A 14,442-nucleotide genomic window follows, 5' to 3' on the forward strand; every position below is an offset into this window, starting at 1 on the left:
GAGTGCAGTGGTTACGATTCCCCAGAAAACTATACATGTGATTTTTGCTCAGATTAGAATGACAGACTAGGCCTCATAGCCAGTTACTAGGCCTACATATGTTTTTTTAAGAATAGTATGGCATAGACTAACTAATAGTCATTTACTACACATTTTACTTTGTTAAGAATAGTAAGACTATGGCAGAGGCTAAATAATAGCCATTAACTACATGTATGATTTTTGTTAAACTTCTTAATTAATTTCTTAATTTAATTAAATCTAATTTAGTGCTATATGTTGTGCTTTATTACGTCCTTTTCCATTATTATAGATGATTTGCTGTGTTTTGATGGTGTGGTGGCATAACCCCAGGGGTGTGGCGGAATTACCCCAGCCACCGGGGTAATTCCGCCACTGTGCAAGCTTTTAGAAAAAAATTTTTTTTTCAGTTTCTATTAAAGATTTAAATTTTTAAAAATCACTACAAGATAAGAAATGAACTGTAGTACCTATGCTATATTTATTACAATTTACATTAATTCTTACACAATTATGCATGAAATTTCAATTTCCCTTAAGGTGGCGCAATTCCCCCGGTCTACCCTAATGTCAAGCAAATCATCAAGTTTTGTTACAAAAGATTCTCTTCTCTTCATATCCACCGTAGTTCGCGTTCTCTTTATGCCGTTGCACGTTCATCCATTCTTTGCGTCATTTTTCTAACTTTTCAATCGCCTTATTTTCCGTAAAAACAGGAATTCTAGTTTTATACTATGGATGAGACGCATTTCTCACGGTTTTTCTCGCACTAAGTCTTACAAATTTCGAACCCATTAGGAGATAGAGAAAACACATAGTACTTCTCTCACTGTCGGTAAATTTGAGCCGAGTATTTCTTCACTTTCTGTTCCAACCAGTTCAATGCCTGGATTTAGTCTTGATTACATGCCTTTCCTTGTTGGTCTATTCTTAAAATGAACGTCACGTTCATGATAAAGTATTTATTTCACCACTTTTCTCCTTACATCCTAAAAAACTTAGCTCTTCCTATCCTTTGCACACTATACACAAGAACTATCTCTATCTATCCACAGTGATCTACATCCGTGAACTTACTACCTCCTTTCTTCTCCTTGAATATTTCTCTCTACTGTTGGAGCCCTGGAAGCCCTGCTCAATCCCTTCATTCCTTTATTATACATAGACACATTTCTATCACATGCTTATAATATTTTGTACATAAAAAGTACTTTGTAACAAAGCCTGCTGGAATGGTTCGCGGCCGTTTGGCGGCCAAAAATCAAAGTTTAAGGGGTCGGTACCCAATTCATAGGACGGCGTTGAAGGGTTAAAATTGACATTATAGACTTTAACAACATTAATCATGACATAAGAGGAACAACCTATTCAATACTGTACCACTAGCATGTAAATCTTGTCATCAGGAGCAAAGTCTTTGCCGAGGGAGGGGAGGGGGTTGAGGGGAAGTCTCTAGTAAGTGGTGCGGGACATACCTCAGCGGTGCCGCGGTGCGGAGTGGCGCCCTAGGGGGGAGATTGCATTACGACGGGCGATATCTCCTAAACGCTTGGAGATAGGGTAAAAGAAACAGAAAATCGGCCCTAGAGGACTTTACTTTTACGTGTTACGTAGAAATAGTGCTTTTTCGGCCTCAAAAAACTCAATTGAGGGTCCTTAGTACTTAGGGCCCTTGGGGCACGGGTTGCCGTTATTTTAAAGTAACCAAATTTTAACAGGTAAATATGAACACCATTTGGATCATTTTGAGACCAGGAAAACATAACTTTTCGCAATTCTGAAAAATAAGGGCCGGCCTAATGGTCACTCAGTGAGAGAACTCCAATGCAATAAGAAGAAGCGTGACTATCATTTATTTCCTACTTTATTGTTCCTGATTTCATCGCTCTCCAAAATGGTGAGCAATCAATACTGTGACATCAAGTCAGTCAGTTCTATTCCTTCAAATTACTCACTGACCATAAATTATTGCTCATTGAGGCTGAAATTAACCATTGATATCATATATGCAGCACATGATGGCAATAGCATCTGTATCTGCCGCTGAATGATGGTACAATGATTAGCACATATCTACTATGGTGGCTTGTACTGGTGGTCAGTGGCGCATCGAAGGGTGCTTGGGGGATAAAGCCTCCCTAGAGCTTGGAGAAATTTTTAATTTTAATCCATTTTACGTGATTGGATTAATAATACTTATAGAATAGTGTAAGGATGAATAAAATATCACTTAGAAAGCTATAAAGCTCATTATTTAGAGCCATTTATCTTAAGATTTTTCTGGGGGAGGGCCACCGCACTTCCTGCTTAGGCTGGCCTTACCTAACTCCATGGCCCCCAGCCCCCCGGTATTTTTTGCCCCTAAATCCAAGCCTTAATCCCCCCCCAAGCCTTAATTCCTAGCTGCGCCCCTGCTGGTGGTCAATGAGAATTGGCTAAGAATAATTTTTGGTTGAGAAGGGCGGATACAGTGACTTGAGAAGATTTTTGCATGTTCCGGCATGTTGTAGTGAGGGTGGAGGCCAGGCTCATAGCCGAAATTTGTTTTGAGGCAGACTTTCACAACCTTCTTCGCCTTTTGACATAGCAGCAATCAATATTTTAACAACATCCAGACAATATTGTTGGCATTAACTTTCAATATTGGTGCAATATCCATGTTAATCCAATAAAAATTGCATGTATATGTGTGAAATATCCAAAGGGCCCACTGAACAACGTTGCAGCCATCTCCAACACTGGACATGGAGGTCCATATGACAATATCTCTTAGATATCATCACAATACCGTATGAGTAGGTAATGGATGCCCTTATTATGGTTTTTGGAAATCCCCAGACATACAGGCAAAACGTTTATCCTCTTAAATTCTATGCAGAACACATGCTACCTAAGAATACTGTTTGGAATATCAATTTTTTAATATCACGGATATCTTTGTAATGTGGTCAAAATATCCATAGTGCAATAACAAGGTTCTTTGGATATATCAACCTTATTTAGATATCTTATGGATAAAGTCTGCTGCTTTGGTAAGTAATATGCAACTAACTAACATTTGGTAACTAACTTTGAGCAGAGACAATGCTCCTCTCCTTCAAAAGAAGACTCATTCACAAGGGGCACTGCAATACCAACCGTGCCTCTAAACTTCCTCTCTCCTAAATATATCAAAAAAACCCATCCCCACCCTAAAGCTGACCGCAAAATCTCCCTGCTGCTCACCACTGCATATATGTACACTAGGCCGGCCCTTATTTTTCAGAATTGCGAAAAGTTATGTTTTCCTGGTCTCAAAATGATCCACATGAGGTCTATATTCACGTGTTAAAATTTGGTTACTTTAAAATAACGGCAACCCGTGCCCCAAGGGCCCTAAGTACTAAGGACCCTCAATTGAGTTTTTTGGGGCCGAAAAAGCACTATTTCTACGTAAAACGTAAAAGTAAAGTTCTCTAAGGCCGATTTTCTGTTTCTTTTACCCTATCTCTAAGCGTTTAGGAGATATCGTCCGTCGTAATGTGATCCCCCCCAGGGCGCCTTCCCGCACCGCGGCACCGCTGAGGTACGGCCCGCACTACTTACTACAGACTTCCCCTCAACCTCCTCCCCTCCCTCGACAAAGACTTTGCTCCTGATGACAAGATTTACATGCTAGTGGTGCAGTATTGAATAGGTTGTTCCTCTGGTGTCATGATTAATGTTGTTAAAGCCTATAATGTCAATTTTAAACCTTCAACGCCGTCCTATGTACTAGGTACCGACCCCTTAAACCTTGATTTCTTGCCGCCACACTGCCGCGACCCATTCCAGCAGGCTTTGTTCCTAAGTGCTCTGTTATGTACAAAATATTATAAGCATGTGATACAATTGTGTCTATGAGTTATAAAGGAATGAAGGGAATGAGCAGGGCTTCCAGGGCTCCAATAGTAGATAGAAATATTCAAGGAAGACGAAACGAGATAGTCAGTTCACGGATGCAGATCACTGTAGAGAGATAGTTCTTGTGTATAGTGTGCAAGGGATAGAAGGTGCTAAGTTTTTTAGGATGTAAGGAGAAAAGTGGTGAAATACTTTATCATGAACGTGATGTTCATTTTAAGAATAGACCAACAAGGAAAGAGTGTAATCAAGACTAAATCCAGGCATTGAACTGGTAGGAAAAGAAAGTGAAGAAATACTCGGCTCAAATTTACCTACAATGAGAGAAGTACTGTGTGTTCTCTCTATCACCTAATGGGTTCGAAATTTGTAAGACTTAGTGCGAGAAAAACCGCGAGAAATGCGTCTCATCCATGGTACATAACTAGAATTCCTGTTATTACGGTAAATAAGGCGATTTAAAAGTTAGAAAAATGACGCAAAGAATGGATGAACGTGCAACATCATAAAGAGACCGCGAACTACAGTAGAGATGAAGAGAAGAGAATCTTTCGTAAGAAAACTTGATGACTTGTTTGAAATTGCAAGGAGCGGTACCATTGAATTTTTGACGCACGACGGGGAAAGTGCAGTTAATCTCTCGGATAAATGTACTTGGGCTGAAGAAATAAGTTCTTACGCAAATAAAGAGAGGAGAACGAAATGCAGTTAGTGGTGGAATAGATTTCAATGTATTCAAGAAGAAAGTAAAGGGTGTGGTTCTCCGCTCCTAACAGTGTCAGAAGAATAAGAAATACAATGACAATGTATTTTATTTTGGTTAATGTACCGAAATTCATGGACAGAGTGAAAATAAATTGATCTCTTGGATTGGAAGTATTGTTATTGCAATTAAATTCTTTCTAAGGTAAGCAAATTTCTTCAGAGGCTAGATCTTGCCAGTGTGAGCAGTCTTTGTCGAGGGAGGGGAGGGGGTTGAGGGGAAGTCTGTAGTAAGTGGTGCGGGCCGTACCTCAGCGGTGCCGCGGTGCGGGAAGGCGCCCTGGGGGGGATCACATTACGACGGACGATATCTCCTAAACGCTTAGAGATAGATCAAAACAAACAGAAAAGTGGCCCTAAAGGACTTTACTTTTACGTTTTACATAGGAATAGCACTTTTTGACCCCAAAAAACTCAATTGAGGGTCCTTAGTACTTAGGGCCCTTGGGGCACGGGTTGCCGTTATTTTAAAGTAACCAAATTTTAACACGTGAATATAGACCTCATTTGGATCATTTTGAGACCATGAAAACATAACTTTTCGCAATTCTGAAAAATAAGGGCCGGCCTAATGTACACAGTTCCCTATACAAACTGCATACATCTAACACATGCGACTGAGCTCACTAGACTTGAAAGGGGTGGATAAGATATATGTTTTATTATGCTAGGATTCAGTGGTGTATCCAGGATAAGGGCAAGGGGGGTCTAAGTGGGGGCAATTCACAACTTTTCACAAGGCAGTTTCAACTGTGCCTTCGTACAAACGTCAGATTGTACTATTAAGAGCCCGGTAAAAAATGGTCTTAGAACAAATATTTACAAACACATGCCATCATCTGCATCTACTTGAATATAATATCCCGTTGGCCACCCCTCAATAGACATGTTAAGACACAATCTACATACAAAAAAGAAAAGGAGATGAGCATATCAAGCCCCACCAGTCATTTATATAGTCCTTTATTATTCGGGGGAAAAGAAGAATTTCTATACTGACCCGTTCCGCAAAATATTTCTTATAATTTATCATCTTGTCAGACATAGAGATGTTTTCAAGTTCTAAAATGGTATTCTCCATTCCAGTCTTAAAGTTATCTATCCTTAATTGCTCAAGCAATGGAAGCCGAGCGCATAGCCTCCAAATCTATGGTGGCAACCAGGCTAATTCTGGTGAGGCAGCATGACTTTATGCTCACTGTTATTGTCAAATTTTGCAGCTTTCCTTTTCATTTTCCAGTTCTTGTATTTTGTGTTTTTTTCTCCCGCATCCCATATGCTCGTTGTGTATCCAAGGTGTGATCTCATAGGAGTAAAAATAGAACCCCTCTTACAGTGGTGCAGCGAGGGGGGTTTTGGGAGATAAAACCCACCCCAGAGCTCAGGTAATTTTTTAAAATCTAATCCATTTTACTTAATTGAATCAGTATCACTTATAGAAGAGTGTTATAATCAATCCAATGATCACAGAAAGCCGTAAAACTCGTAATTTTGAACCATCATTCTTAAAAAATTTCAGGACGTCCCCCACAACTCCTGCTTACCCTGGAGGGTATGCAATACCCAAACACCCTGAAGTATAAGTTAAACCCCCCTCCTAAACCCCCCCTAGCCTTAATTCTTAGCTGCGCCCCTGCCCTCTCATATTATCATCCACATAAGTTTCCACAACGCGCATCATGTGGAGTCATGAGTCACAACTTGATATTACACTAAAAAATGTAGGTAAAACAATACTTCCCACGAATTTATTGCTACCTAAGAAAATTTTCCTAGATATGGTGGTTTTTACAAAAGAACAGCTTTGAGCAGCTGCGAAAATAAGAATTTCAATTTCACTCATCGACGCACTTCAAGATAATGCGCGATCCTTGACTATAGTCACAAAGTGTATACGTCACCGAAGACAACGTAGCGAAAAAACTTTTAATTTCATGAGTCATTCGTCTAACAACTTTGACCTACTAATGGACCTTAACGCTGAATATTATATTAAATAACTTTGAGTTGTACACGATATACACTGCGATATTAAAAATTCTTGCAAAAAATTGAATTTTAATGGATTTTAAGAATTCTTCAACAAAGAAATATAACTAAAATGAATTATCTTCACATTACATGAGTCGGTATATTTCAAATTAAACGCAGAATTGGCATTATTACACAATGTACAACTTCTCCCACCAGTTCATTGCAACTAAGGTGAATTACGAGGGTATACGTCCCAGCAATATCAGTTGTTGAACACTCACTTTAAAACTCTTCTTACGTTGCTACGTGGCAAACTCTTTGATCAGTTGCAAAATTGGGAATTTCAATGGCACCCACAGTCGAACTAACCGAAGGTTCAGGATCGTGTACAATATTCACACCGTGTCTGCGCCACACCTGTGCCGACCGCTGTCTCCAAACACAGAACGGCTGCGATAAGTAGAACCTAATTCGCGAATTAAATGATGATTCTCCCATTAAAAGACTGCATAAGTACCGTAATCACATAAATGTGGAAAAATGTATAAAATGAAAACGAGAATGAATACATACCTAAGGAAAGAAGCCGCGAAACCGCCGACAGCTAGAAGGTGAGCGTGACGAATGCGAAGTGACGGTGATGAGCGGGCTAGGTGCTCTAGATGGGAGCGAGAAAGGGGGGCGAGGAGTGCAGACCGAAGTTATTCGTCTAGCCTCGGCCATGTTCGGCGGAGAAAAAATCCTGCACACGTCATACAGAATGAATACCGAAATAACTTTACGTGATGCAATAGATTCAGTATGCTCTAAAAGTACTTATATTGAGCCACAGAACCGTTAGAAAAGTGATTCATTTCTATGAACAAATCGACATTTAGCTCTAAGGCCGACCGCAGTTATTCGTCCTCCTTCGGCAATCTGCGGTGGAGAAAATATCCTGGACACGTCATACAACATGAATACCGAAATAACTTTACGTGATGCAATAGATTCAGTATGCTCTAAAAGTACGTATATTGAGCCACAGAACCGTCAGAAAAGTGATACAGTTCTATGAACAAATCGACATTTAGCTCTAAGGCCGACCGCAGTTATTCGTCCTCCTTCGGCAATCTGCGGTGGAGAAAATATCCTGGACACGTCATACAACATGAATACCGGAATAAATTTACGTGATGCTATAGATTCAGTATGCTCTAAAGGTACGTATATTGAGCCACAGAACCGTCAGAAAAGTGATACAGCTCTATGAACAAATCGTCATTTACTTGTAAGGCTATGAATTTTAGGATCTTGTGTGTAGTTACGATACTAATCGATCACGATACTGCAGTTACTATCTTCTCGAAGAAATGGAACTACCATCGGGAGAAGCTCAGTGCTGTACGGTAGTAACTAAGTATTAAATATTATGAATTAATGGTCACATGGAAGGATCATAGTGCGGTGATGGTATTCATGTTTAGCAATAAATAATGGAGAAAACGATTTTTGTGAACCGCGCATTGGATATGCTAATACCTCACTACACAACACTGATCATTATATGTGTCCGTATGTGTGTGTACCAAAAACGTCGTGTGAACGCAAACCCCAGCAAAAAGGTTTGCACCGAAATATTGATGCATAGTTAAGTGTAGAATCCTTTGAGTTACGCATTTCCTTTGAGTTACGTGTTTCCTTTGAGTTTTGCGTTTCCTTTGAGCGCGTCAAGAGGTATGCCTACCCGGCAGGATGTTCAACCACAGAAGTTGCATAACGTGAGGTAACAAACGGTAAACGACGCAAAGGACGCGTCGGACAAAACCAAAAGTAATACTACAGCTTTTTTGAAGGTTAAGTGCACTTACACACTAACTTTGGATGCAATTCGTATAAACTAATGGAAATGCAAAGCGGACAGACAAACAATACATCTTGTAATAAATTAACCATAAATAAATTAGTTATATATTAACTATAAATAAATTAGTTACAAATAAATCCTATAACTGTTTTGAAGAAAACAAGTGTTATGACAGCATAATTGGTCGCAATTAGGTTCTTGAATGTATAAAACATTCTATGAGGTGTGATGCTGGAAAAGTAGATATTAATAAGCACTGATGCAGACAGTTGAATCAAAATCGGAGACTGCATGTGTTAACCGAAGACGTGAGTAAAGAACAAGATGGGGTTTGGAGAAAATTGAGTAGCAAATAATGTTGCTTGCTTACAGAGAGTAGAACGTAATTTTTTATCGATTTCTTCTTATCCTCTTTGTAAATGTTATTGAAAAAACAATTTATACTGTTAAAGAATGGAGGGGGCTAATGCGTTCGTTGAAATCTCTTTTTTTTGTGCAAAAATCGGTCGTTATATGCTTCTTGATCTTATACGTCCCAATTTGCGTTGTATTGGTGTCCCAATGAAATATGATAACCCATCCAGTAAAATGTGAATGTATATGGCATTATAAGGCCGCCACAGGATATTATAGCGGTTGCTCAAGAAGATATGATTTAAATCGTCCATTAGAGGGAGAAATGGTGAATTTAGAAGTGGCTGCTATATGATGGTAGCTGATTGGAAGGTTTTTTATGTTACTTAAACGTCGTATTATGCAGCTATTTTTCAGGAGTGTATTTGGATTAAATTGTTTAATTAATTGGAAGGTTATCCTAGCTCTCCACAGTTATTAACTCCATTCCCGGTCAGCACAAAAAATAATTTAGATGGAAATTATTTGCGATACTTCGTCATTAACCTCTTCTCAGCCATTATTTACCCCGTGCAGAATTATCAACAGTGAAGTAAGAAAGAATATAGGTAGGCATTTACTTCATTGTATGTGCAAAAGAAATTTTAACGTGGAAATACCAAGTTCAATATATCCACAGCAAAATCTGATTACCATCTGCAGTGATATTTCTCAAGTTGTTAACGATTAAATTTCACTAAGTTTCGCATTATATTCGTTATCAATTACAGTCCCTGATCATTAACGGAAGTACTTAAATTTACCTGATTATTTACTCAAATATGTGTGGAAAAATACTTATTTTAATTGAATTAATCATTTTAATAAAACAATGATGTGAAATTTGAAAATTTGAACAAATTATAATGATTTGCTCCATTGCATCTACCTCTGCGATTCGCGAGTAGTGAGCAAGTACATAGGCGGATCTAGGGTGGGCGACACGGGGTGCACGTGCCCCCCCACACCCTTGGAAAATATGCAAGATTTTTAGTACGGTCCCGTCATCATTGCTTTCGTTTTGTATTACGGGGTATCCTTGTGCCCTCACAGAACAATATCCTGGATACGGCCTTGCCTGTGCCCCCCTCCCCATAAAGAAATCCTGGATTTGCCCCTTGGAGGATCGTGAACGCGACTGTAGGTGCCAAGGAAACGTGCATGGCGATTATAATTCCTGACTACTACTGGAACATGTTAGTAAACTAAACTGAGTTGCCTGATAAAATTTTCTATTGTGATTGCATGGTAAGGCAATAATTTTTAATAACCTTGATAGCTTTAATTTGGTTCTCTCAAGCTCTAGTTAAGTATTAAACTCTTTATTTTCAGTGATTTCAGCGGTTTGAATTCTTGGGGGTGAAACAATTTGGAGAGAAGAAGCGTCGAAAGAATTTCTATATACCCAGGCTCTGAAGAAAAAGGCCTTGTATCAGTCAGCCAATTAAGAGAACAATGGTTTGAGAGGCTTACAATTTATACCATGATGTGGCATGATTTTTTGTTGAAGTTGCTATCATTAATTTATATCGAATTCTCCTCGGTTTTCTCGGTTGTTCTGTCAGATTTGAAAACTTATTTGCACTTTATGGAGGGTGCGCATTTTTATGATCATCGATATTGGTTAATTTTCCTTTTTATGCGTCATAGCATGATGTCTTAGTTGATGTATCGTCATCATAATCATCCAATGCTACTTCATTATTGTTTCACATTGAATATGCTCTATGGTTCTTAATAAATTCAACAATCTAACTAAACTCTCAGAACGGATACGTCCAATTAATCGATGGGCTGAAAAAGAAAAGTTGATGTAGTTATACCCTAGTGTGAATGCAAAACCTTGAACCCACCCCTGGTAGGGGTGTGTGCGTGTGTTTGTGATATGTCTATTTTTTGTGTTTTGACCAATATTTTTTTAATATTGTTTTTGGGAGTGTCGTGTGTATTTTTGTATGTGTATAATAATCCTATCTCACCACAGAATTAAGTCATAGTGTGATTTGAAGAAAAGTCAGAAGCCAACGGTCGAAGAGGACCAAGGCAAGAAGATAATGCGTGTGTTAGCTTTGTTTTGGGCTTTTAGGCTCCAATAGTTTGCGTAACGTAAGGCTAGGTCATTATACGCGTGCGTAAATTTTAGCCTTTTGAACCAAGGTTTGTTATTCACGCTTGCCCATTTTAGCGAACAGGAAGGGGACTTTCACTTGGTTAAGTGCAAAGATACCCCCTGTAAGTTGTCGTGTAGTGTATGCGAGGCTTTGGGGATTTTAGGTGCAAGGATTTTTTTATTTTGGCATGTGCCGACTATTCCTACCTCTCCCCAGGCTTAAGTCATCCCTGGAGACGAAGAGCAGAAGACAGAAGACAAGCGGAGAGCATGCTTCTCAGATTCTTGAATAGCTTAAGTTCATCGCACCATCACGTCACAGTATGATTAAATGCCAATTAAATTCCACATTCATGTGTATGTCTTCACCTCATATTTAAATTTAAAAGCTTATTAATTTTATAAAATCAATTGAGTAATCGATGAATTTACCGGTGAAAATCATATGATTTTGAGCTAACAATTTTTTTATCCTGTTGTCACATTTTGCACTTCCAATTAAATGTAAACGTAAATGGGAACAGTGGCGCATCGAGGGTGGTTTTGGAGGATAAAACCCAGCCCCAGAGCTCAGAGAAAATTTTAAGTTTAATGTAATTCACCTAATTAGATTAATATTACATATAGAATAGTGTAAGGATTAATTAACTATCCCTCATAAAGCCGTAAAACTTACCATTTTGAACCATTTATTTAAAAAAATTTCTAGGGGAGGGCCCTCGCATTTCCTGCTTACCCTGCTCTTGTATTCAATTTTTTTCACCTTTTGCAGGACCTGTATGAATATTCATTTTCTTAAACAGACGAGTAAAGGTGAAATTTTGTCGTACAATAATAACAAAATTATTCATGACCATCAAAATCTCAAGCATATATGGCTAAAATACAGGCATTGTTATGGAAGGACTGCATCTAGACACACGGATGTCTTTCATCTCAAACAGATTCTTTCCTACGATACTTCGAAGGATGTGTGTGTCCACGTTATTCCGAGCGAAAATAGGAACACTGGGATAACTTCGTTTAGGGTTTACGTAGTGGGTGTAGGAGGGGGTACTTAGTCACTCATGACCAGGGACGAATGCATGCCATCGTATTCGGAATACATGGTTCAAATGTGCTTCAAATCCCGTTATTAGTTCGTTTTTTTTTGGGAGTGCGTCGACAGCAAAGGTCATTGTGCACCACAACCGTCCTAATACAAAACAAATTTTAACGGTCGTATTCATGGATTTCCGCTAAAATACGCTAGTTGGGCGACTAACTTAGTCGGCTACTAAGACCTTTCAGTCGCCCACTAAGATATGGTACCCATGGCTTCTTTTAAATGAGCTGCTAAGAACTACTAACTTAGTAGGTATGCTAATAGCCAGCTCGGCAGCAGATACTCGGTAGCGATTTGTGTTCTAGCCAAGGAGGTTGTAAATACAACAATTGTAGGAGGTAGTGTATTTACAGCCTCCTTGATTCTACCCTTTAGGCTACTCTTGGCAACACTGGATCCGACTCCTCTGCGGCGCGGAAAATTCGTAAAACTATCGAACTAAAGAAATTGATGCAGCAAACTGCATCGAAATTTTTATTTTGTAACGGATAAATCGATGTAAATCCATCGAAGATACATTTATTGATTATTGTACACTAACAATTACGTTACACCATTGAGTAAGGAGAGATTTATGCGTACTACCGAAGCATTTGTATGTTGGACATGCAGTAATTCTTGTACAAACGGCCGCGTATTCATTGTTGATATGTATTGCATATTTTATGGACTTCGAATATTTATTTTCGTGGGTGCATTAGAGTATGCGTGATGAGTATGAAATAAGAAAATTAGCAACGTCATTTTTATACACATTTATACACGAAAAGCAGAAATACACTTCAATTTCGGAGTATAAACGAAAAGTTATAAGCAATTTACAATTCAGAAAAGAATCGTAAAGATAATAACGTTAAGGTAAATGTGTGAATGATACTCATTTATTACGTTACAAATAAGTACGAGCAAGTAATTAGAAATATATATTTGTAACTCCTAAAATGCTATAAGTAAAGAAATACAACATTCTAATATGGTATGGTCGAAATACACCTAAAATTTAGCAGCCATGTAAATGCACATTTTGGACCACCCCGACTAGTGGGTTTGCATGGAAGCGATTCGACACAAAGGACCTGATAGTTTTCGATGCGCAAGGACTTCGTAATATGATAGCACGACCTTACTCGTATCTTCATGTCCGTCTCGGTCGCACCGATGTTAGAACTGATTACCAACGGAAGAGCAGTGCTGTCCGCGGTGCACAGTGGTCCAAAATCGAAAAAAGCTGGCCAAAAGTCATGTTTTCGATTTTTTACAAGGAAGTTTTGAGTTATGCATTCGGATTCTACAGGATATGGCCTACAATATTTCGTACCTGATAGGTCTGTGTAATTATTATGTTGACCTGTGTAACCCGTCAAACATGGGCATGTTCAGCCTAATACGCCCGAGGCGTAGAAATAGTCGATTTTAGGTTAATTCAACTTAATAAATGACTATTTTAATTTCATGGGATTCATCTGTCAAAAATGAATACGGCAAGTTTGCATATTTTTTCACAATACTATAGTATTTTTTGTTCGTTTCAGAATTTCTCATAACAATATTTAATTATTTATAATGTGAGCTATTTTTGGGACTCTTTTTAGTCAAATATGTCGATATAGTCTTGTGCTCCTCCGTGCTCCTCGAAGATTCCTATGCTGAATCCTTGGGAAGAGTATGTACAACAAGATGGAGGAAAAAATCTTGCCTATACTTGCCTATCCGACATCTAGAGGGTTTTAAGTTGAGCGGTTCTCCGCTTTGCTGAGAGCGGCTGGCCGGTGGAAGACCGAGTGCCAATATCGCTCAAATATTCCTGTATCGGTGGTCGAACTTGCATGGTGTACATTTAGCATAATTCTACATCCTGTAAGATTACATAGGTACATCAGGTTCTTTACGCCTATCGTAGACACACTTCACGTTTGTGCACTCACCTTCAAATATTCATGAAACCAATGAGGGCCGGCTTTCATGCTCTCAATGAGAAAAATTATGAGTGATCAAAAGCAACTACTTAAGTCACTATGCGAGAACCTTACGGTAACCACAGATGCTTTTCTCTGCAAAACTTTCCTCATATTTTTATAGAGAAGAGATCCCTTGCATGCTGTACAGCGTTGTCAGCACGTTATTCCGAAATAAGGTCTTGGCGCTAAGAGAAATAAATGCTCCCTGCCAAGAATTGTTCACAGGATCATTTCAACAGCCCATATACGTAGATAGGATGGAATTCAGAGGGAAAAATTCGTCTAAACCCACCAAGGGTGCGTGCATCTTGCAAGTGAATTTTTTTCTCATATAATAACGGAATGAGGATGACGGCCTCCCTTACCAGGACCACTGCATGGATGTAGTGAA

Source organism: Ischnura elegans, chromosome X (assembly GCF_921293095.1).
Source record: "Ischnura elegans chromosome X, ioIscEleg1.1, whole genome shotgun sequence".
In the NCBI taxonomy this organism is placed as follows: domain Eukaryota; kingdom Metazoa; phylum Arthropoda; class Insecta; order Odonata; family Coenagrionidae; genus Ischnura; species Ischnura elegans.